The 6,911-nt window shown below is 46.8% G+C and overlaps 1 pseudogene; it reads right to left on the reverse strand.

Moving 5' to 3' along the window:
* Window positions 1-1,308: 1,308 nt before the first annotated feature.
* Window positions 1,309-2,152, reverse strand: LOC118014781 (annotated as a pseudogene).
* Between the last annotated feature and the right edge of the window lie 4,759 nt (window positions 2,153-6,911).

Below are 6,911 nucleotides of genomic sequence, written 5' to 3' on the forward strand. Positions count from 1 at the left end.
GAATGGTTTGATTGGAGCCATGGATCAGGGGCTTTGATTCGGACATCAGCTGGAATCCTTGGTTACTGTCCACATCGTATTTGCAGAGGCTAAAATATGCAAAAATGCTTCCCGACTCATATGCCTAGGGCCTGGGCTGGGGCTGAATAAAGCACTCTCTCTCTCTCTTTCCCTCCAACCCACCCCCCTTCATGAAGCTAACTTGGGTCTCCTCACAGTATGGTGGCCTCAGGATCGTCAGACTTCTTACATAGCAGCGGGCTCATCCCAGAGCTTAAGTTCCGAGAGGCCAATACAGAAGCTACAAAGCTTCTTATAACTCAGCCTTGAAGGTCTCAGACTATCTATTTGATCTCCTTCTATTGGTCAAGCAAGTCCCTAAACAAGAGACTATTCCTATTTAAGAGAAAGGGAATTAGACTCTACCTAGGAGAAGTGGCAGAAAATTTGAGATCATCCTAATATACCACACCCAGGTGACCTGAATGTGCAACCAGGCTTAAAAACCACAGTTACAAATGTACCAGATCTTATTAACCAAGCCCTTATTGATGAGTGTGCAGGCTGCTTCCGATCCACTGCTACCGCCAGTGAGCCAGCCCTCGGTATGTGTGGCGGCCATCATTTCACATGTAGGTCAATATGTCTGGGATGAATTGCTGGGAGTGAAATTGGTGTGGATTAAGGACACCTGGGCTGGCCCAGTCGGTAGAGCATGTGACTCTTGATCTCAGGATCATGAGTTCAAGCCCCACAACCGGGTGTAGAGATTACTAAAATAAGGTGGGAGGGGTGAAGAAAAAAAGAAATTGGTGTGAATTAAAGATTAGGCTCTGGAAGTTTTTTGTTTGGGGTTTTTTTTTCCTCCATCTTTCTTTTTATTCTCAAAATATGGTAATACTAAAGTCCAAGAGGTATTGGACTGGGCTGGCCCTTGTGTGGGCTCTAGTGTTTTGGAGGAGGCAGAACTGAGTCCCCAGGAATGTGAAAGCGTTGTATCAAAAGGATAGCAGTAGTTACTGTGCCAAGTTCAACAGCCCAAGTCACACCCGGGGCATATACACAGCAGGGCTTGGGCTCTAGCTCTGGGGGAAGAACAGGGGGTGATAACTGCTTTGAGACAACTGAGCACAAGAAGAGGCAGTGCACAAAGGTCTGGTGGGAGAAACAGGGAAGGTGAAGGAGAGGGATCTTCCTTTCCCTTCTCCTACGACTTAAGGGCAGAGGCACGTGACCCCAGCAAGGGGCCAAAGTAGGTAGTAGCTACCTGGATCCCATTAACGAGAGGCCAGACCACTCCAGGGCTGGTTAGCTGGCTTTGGTAGGCAGTGGAATACTGGTCATTAAGAAGAGAGACAAACTGTTCTAATTTCTGGGAAGCTTGTTTCCCAGCCTCTAGTACTTCCTCATGATTGACCTTCTCCTTGGTGTCATAATCCAGGACGACTTTGTTAGTGATGAGGGAGAAGCCAAAGACTCGAAGTCCACAGTGCCTTGCCAACTACAACTTCTGGTACTGTGCTCATGCCAACAGCATCTGCCCCTAGCCTCAAAAGGGGGGCCTGCCCCCATCACACAGGTACCTTCCTTTCGCTCTCTCTGCTCCCCCATCTGTTTCCAGGCACTGCGAGCCTTCTGCCTCATATCCCGGTCAGAGGCATTGGACATGGCAGGGACACGAACTCCAAACCTTTCAACATCAGACCCTCTAAGAGGGTCCAAACCACTGAAGCCAAGTAGGCTGACGTGACCATGGATCAGCATGATTATCTCCAACCTCAAACTCCGGGTTGAGTCCTCCAGCTGCACTGGTGACCACTAGGGTGTCCACACCCATAAGGAAGAAAATCCTCACTGGGAATGTCACCTTCGAGCACGAGTAGCCTTCATGCATGGGGAACCTGCCCTGCACCATCACACAGGCTCGGCCATTCAGGAACGCAGACACCAGTCAACCAGCATGACCCGGCAATGTCTTTTGGAAAAAGTTTGGTATCTCACTGTAGTCAAAGCTCTGGGCCTCAGTTAATTTATCGGTCATATTTCCTACCCCAGAACCACAGATGACTGCCACTTGAGGTCTGTGCTCAGTGTGGCGCAGAAGCCATTCACTAGTGTTCTGATCATCATCATACATAAATTCGTTCTCCATGGTGCTGCCGCTGCCACGCTCTCGAGAAGCCCACCCTTCCCCTCTCGGATCCCATCTGCTGAGCTGCACCGCGCTGCGCTGAGCCCTACTCCCCGGGAGCGGTGTGCACAGTCCGGTACTGCAAGTTTTTGAGTGATAAAGTGACACATGCAAGTCTGAACTTGAGAAGACCCAGTCTGTCCGCACTGCCCAGGATGGAGCAGAAGCAGGCAGGAATTGCAGGCAGAGAGACCAGGCTGATTGTGGTCAGACTATCTGGGGGATAGATCATAAGGTCGAAGTGCAGCTAGAAAGGGACAGGTGAGTCAGAGCACCAAAATGCTATGCTTCTTGTTACAAGTGATGGAAGACCAGGCTGATGGGGTGATCAGCTTGGTGAGGGATGATAAGCACTGGAGTGCTCATGGCCAGTTTCTTAGAAGAGGTAGGACTTGAGATGGAGTGTGCAGGATGAGGAGAGCTTTAATAGGCAGCAAGGAAAAGGGAAGACAATCTTCCCACCAGCATTTCATGTGTTAGAAGACATGGAGGAAGCTTTTTTTTTTTAATAAAGATTTTATTTATTTATGAGAGAGAGAGAGCCCATGTGCGTGGGGGGGGGGGGCAGGGGAGGGGTAGGGGAGGGGCAGGGGAAGGGAGGTACAGAAGTAGAGTCCACCCTGAGCAAGGAGCCCAATGCGGGGCTCGATCCTAGGACCCTGGGATCATGACCTGAGCTGAAGCAGACTCTTAACTGACTGAGCCACCTAGGCATCCTGGAAGCTTCTTCTTGAGATAGATAATGCAGCTCAAGCACTTACGGCTTAGCGGGTGCCTGTCACATAGCAAGTATTCAAAACTATGATGCATTATTCTCAATACAGCAAGTAAGGCCTATTAAAAGCTTAACAAATTGGGACATGACTTTGGATGACAACTGTCAATGCTCTCGTTATTTCTAAACAGATCTATATGGAATGGGAAAAGCTTTGGTGAGGCCATAGGTTCCTGAACCACTGGCCCAATCTGAAACAGATAGTGGTTTCCTCATTCTGTCTTAGAACCTTCATCAGCTTCCCTTCCTTCCAAGGGAGAATCAGTGGGAACTGACACTAGCTGGACAGAGAATCCCTAGAATCCCATTCCTGTCCCACCATCATGCTCTCAGCCTGGTACTCATCTCCTTGTCATCTTGTAAAACTTGATCCCAGGAACTGATTTTCTGTGGGGTACATTAACAAAGAAAAGATCCCAGAGCAAGTACGAAAAGGCTCTCACTATAAGCACTGGAAAGACTTTATCTGAAGACGTGTTCCGGTTCTGCGTGGCATGCGGTCATGAAAAGAAGTAGCATCTGGATAGTATCCTATGATATGGCTAACCCTAGTCATCCTTTGGGTCTTAGCTTAAAAAATCCTTCCTCCAGGAAGTCCAGATGACCCTGAAACTGTTTGAGTGCCCCCATATGTGCTTTCTTATACTCTGAATCTCCCTTGTTATAGCATTTACAACACCATTGTTATTCTTGTGTAAAGGTCTCCCTTAGATAGATAGATAGATAGATAGATAGATAGATAGATAGATAGATAGATAGATAGATAGATACTCTCTTATAAACAAGCTCTTGTTTGCATATCTCTGCAGTGAGAGACCCCAAAGTGACCCCCAATGACTCCTACTTCCTGTTGCCCAGGCCTTGGTATAATCCCCTCCCCTTGAATATAGGTAGGACCTGTGACTTTCTCCTAATCAATAGAATACAGCAAGGTGAACAGATGTCACCCCCATGGTTATGTTGGGTTACATAATACTCCGTTTCAGCAGACTGGAGCAGGAGACTCTGCTTTCTGACTTGATGAAGTAACTGGCTGTGTTGAAGAAGCCCATATGGCAAGGGGGCCTACAAGAGGCCTCTAGTTGCCATGGGTAGCTTCTACAGGTAGCTTCTAGAAGTGGTACCCGGGAAAGAAAAGTCAAGAAAAGAGATGGGGGCTGGGGGTACAGGGAGACAATGTTCTATAGCCTGATGGAATCCAGCTGACAGCCAGCTAAAACCAAGGCCTACAGTCTTACCATGGTAAGAAATCAAACTCTTCCAGCAAGCTCAATGAGCTTGGAAGCAGATTTTTCCCCAGTCAAGCTTCCAAATCAGAACACCACTCAGTGGACATCTTGAGTCCAACCTTATAAGACCATGAGCAGAGGAGCCAGCTAAGCTGTGCCCAGACCCCTGCCCCACAGAAAGTGTGACAGAAAAATGTATATTGTTTAAAGCCTCTAAATTTATTGTAATCTGTTACAGCAACAGAAAGCAAATATATCCCCACTAGACAGTAAGCTCTGTGTGGGCAGGAACCAATCCATAGGGTATCCCCCGTTGTACCTCCAGCACCTCCCACGGTGCTTAATAAATATGTGTTGAATGAATGTACATCATCCCTATAATACTTACAGAACCACTCTATAAGAAGGATTATTTTTACTCAAGTTTTATTAAGACTGAGAGAAGGTAAGTGACATATCCAAGATTCACCCTGAAAGAGAAGAGATAGGACTTGAACTAGCACCTCCTCGGACCAAACCACAAGCTCATTCACTAACATCACAGCTGTAGGAAGAGTGCAGGCTTTCCATCTTGGCAGAGCCAGTGGGAGCCTACACAAATTATTGTCCCTAGCCCACGCTTGTAGCAGACATCACTAATAAATCCCTGTAGGCTTTCAGGCTGCATCTATTGCAAACCCTCTCAACTCAGCATTTCGGTAGCCACAAGCAACTGATCAGATCTGACCCAGGAGAAGAAACCTATTTATCATCTGAGCTCTGAGTTCTATCTATATCTCCATGCAACTGGATTGGGGATCCATTCCTAGGAATGTATGGGAAATAATATGAAAGAAGTGAAAGTCTGGGCATAGCTAGAAGTGGTACCCAGGAAAGAAAAGTCAAGAAAAGAGACAGGGGCTGGGGGTGCAGGGAGACAGCCTTACAACACTTCCAGGCAGGAAATTCCACTAATGGTCCACGCTACAGCTGGGTTTTTTCATGGCTGAATTCCCCAAGTTAGCTGATGAATTCTTCCTTGCACAGCAATCAGGTTCAGCAATCAGAATCCTTTTTTAGTTATCATCATGGCCATGCCGTCCCAGCCGATGACCCCACCAGGGGAGCGATGCATTGAACATGGGCCATGGCTGATATTTTTGTTGTTTTGACAATTAAGGTGTTACGTTTGCCTGAGGGGTTACAGTTTTGATATTTTAAACATTACTCTCCAGGAAGGAAAGCTCCCTGTTTCAACAAGGAATACCTAGGCTGCCATAAACGTGATGGAGCCTTGAAGTAAGAAAACAGATTGAAAAGTGAGGCAAACAGTCAATGAATTAGTTGTTTGGTTTTGATTCTATTTGTTAATAAACTGATGAAATCCACTTTGCTCTAGGCATTAAATAGACCAGGGTTACCAAGTGTATTGTGCTGACAATACCACCTCTCATGCCATGGCAGGCATTACTAATTAATCACATCATTCTCTCCTTCCTGAGTCCCAGCTTGGTCTTGGAAACCTTCCCAACACAGAGCTCCAAGCAGCCAATAACAATCTATCATTCTGGATCTCCAGGCAAAACTACTTGCCATCCAAGATTACAGGCACAGCCCCAACTCACAAGTTATCAAACAAAAAACAGGAGAGTGAAGCTTTAGGATTAAGGGCACGGAAACTGGACTGAGAGAGTGCCTGGATTTGATGCCCACCTCTGCTATCCATTAGCCATCCCATGCCTCAGTTTTCTCACCCATAAAATGGGAATCATCATAGCATCCACCTCGTTAAGCTACAATGATGATTATGTGAGTTCAAATAGGTTACAGATCCTGGAAGAGTACCTCGCAAGCATAAGCATTGGCTATTCTTATATTTTGATTCCCTTTGTTCTATGTACAAAATCTAGCTCTCCTGCTGGACTGTAGGCTCTTCAAAGGTAGGCACCATGCTTTGCCTTCTTTGCATCCCCGGCGCGTAATACACAATAGGAGCTAAGTCAGTATTCGATAAACTGTTGTATTAAATTCTTCCAGCCAGAGTGGCAGACTCACTATTCCTCCCCCCAGTGCCTGGCACATTTCTGCCTCCTGTCTCTCCCATGGCTTCCCATCCCCCCACTCCTCCTACCAGCCTCCATCTCTTTAAGGCCCCAATTCATCTTCTTCATCCTTCTACTCTCCCCACCAAACCCACCCGGCCAATATTCACCTGATTTCTTCCCATCCTTTGGAGCCTGCCCAGCTGGAGTAGTTATTCATCTGCTCACCAAATAATTCCAGCTCTTTGCCTTCTGGGTACCTAATGGAATTTTACTTCTTGCCCTGCCCCTGTGGTTGGGTGCGACCCTATTAAAAGTCTGGCCCATGAGTGGAGAATCTGACTGCTGGTGTGAGACCCTCCCAATTTCAGATCTGTTTCCTCTGCCACAAGAACCAGCAATGTTCCAACCTGCGGCTGTTCCATCTGTCCGGTTCAGAGTGAAATTAGGGGGAGCAGAGCCACTAGCTGACCCATGATGGACCAAGAGCATGAATGAGAAAGAAATCTTGATTTTTTTAAGCCGCAGAAATTTGTTGTTGCTATTTCTGCACCATCACCTGATCTATCCTGACAGATACATTACCTTAAGGTCAGCAACCTCCTGCAAGCCTGCTCTAGCCACACTGACCCACAATAATTTCTTCAAAAGTGCAGGGGAAAAAGCCTCTTACTCATTTTTATCCCCAAATCTAA

Source organism: Mirounga leonina, unplaced genomic scaffold (genome assembly GCF_011800145.1).
Source record: "Mirounga leonina isolate KUSES-001 unplaced genomic scaffold, KU_Mleo_1.0 Mir_165, whole genome shotgun sequence".
Lineage (NCBI taxonomy): Eukaryota > Metazoa > Chordata > Mammalia > Carnivora > Phocidae > Mirounga > Mirounga leonina.